Below are 1,253 nucleotides of genomic sequence, written 5' to 3' on the forward strand. Positions count from 1 at the left end.
ATGTTTGTATGTATGTATGGATGGATAACAATAATTGAGGTCATACATTTGAGAGTGAGTGGAGGGCATGGGAGGACTAGGAGGAGGGAACACACTAAATAGATTCAGTATTACGTAAACATATACACATAACACACACACAAATACACACACACACATACACACACACACACATATATGATAAATTTGAGAGGAAATGGGGGGGACACAGGAAGAGTTGGAGGGAGAGAGAGAAGGGTGAAAATGATGCAAATACAGTACCAATAAATAAATTCCTCAAAATAATAAACAATGTAAAATTTTAAAAAGTTGTACAATCTTACAAAAAAAGGAGAAAGATATACTCTTTAATATGAAAGAGAATTACTAGTTTGAAGCCACCCTAAGCTAAACAGGCTTTAAAGTGATCCTGTCCAATCAAAGCAATCACTCTGTTTCTCCCACATTACCCTACTAGCAGGAGCCCTACCTTACTGTCTGCATAAGTAGATGTGCTTTACCATGCTTTGCACAAACAGTCCCCAGTCCAAGTAACCCTAAGTGAAGCAGATTTCTTTGGCTTTGGGGGTGGTTCTCTTTCTGCTTTATCTGCTGTATAGAAACATATGAAAGTATAGAACCAATGACTGGACAAATATTAGTACTTTGGCATGCTTAGCCTCAATGCAAAAAAATGATTGCAGAGGAAGATGACTCCAGAATTGGACTTTTCAAAATGTAACATTTTTATTAATTTTTTGAGAATTTTACATAACTCATTTTGATCACACATTCCTATCTCTTCTAAGATCCACTCCCATCTCTCTATGCACCCAGCTTCCTGATGTCTCTTTCTCTTTTCAACATGTGGTGTCCATTTTTATTTTGATGTCCAGGTTGCAACTTTATTTTTGATTCTTTTCTCCTATATTATATCCCAACTGCAGATTCTCTTCCTTCCATCCCTCTCCTCCTAATCCTTCTGCCCGACATCTTCCCTCTCCCTCAGATCCACTTCTCGATTTCCTATCAGAAAATAGCAGGTCTCCCAGGGACATCAATCAAACATGGCATAGCAAGTTGCAACAAAACTAGGCATATCATTTTTTAGGCTGGATGAGGCAAACCAGTAGGAGAATCAGGGCCCCCAAAGCAGGCAAAAGAGTCAGAGATATCTCCTGGTCCTACTGTTAGGAGGCCCACAAGAAGACCAATCTACAAAACCATTATATATATATATATATATATATATATATATATATATATATATATAT

The sequence above is a fragment of the Grammomys surdaster genome, unplaced genomic scaffold, assembly GCF_004785775.1.
Source record: "Grammomys surdaster isolate TR1022 unplaced genomic scaffold, NIH_TR_1.0 131, whole genome shotgun sequence".
Classification (NCBI taxonomy): domain Eukaryota; kingdom Metazoa; phylum Chordata; class Mammalia; order Rodentia; family Muridae; genus Grammomys; species Grammomys surdaster.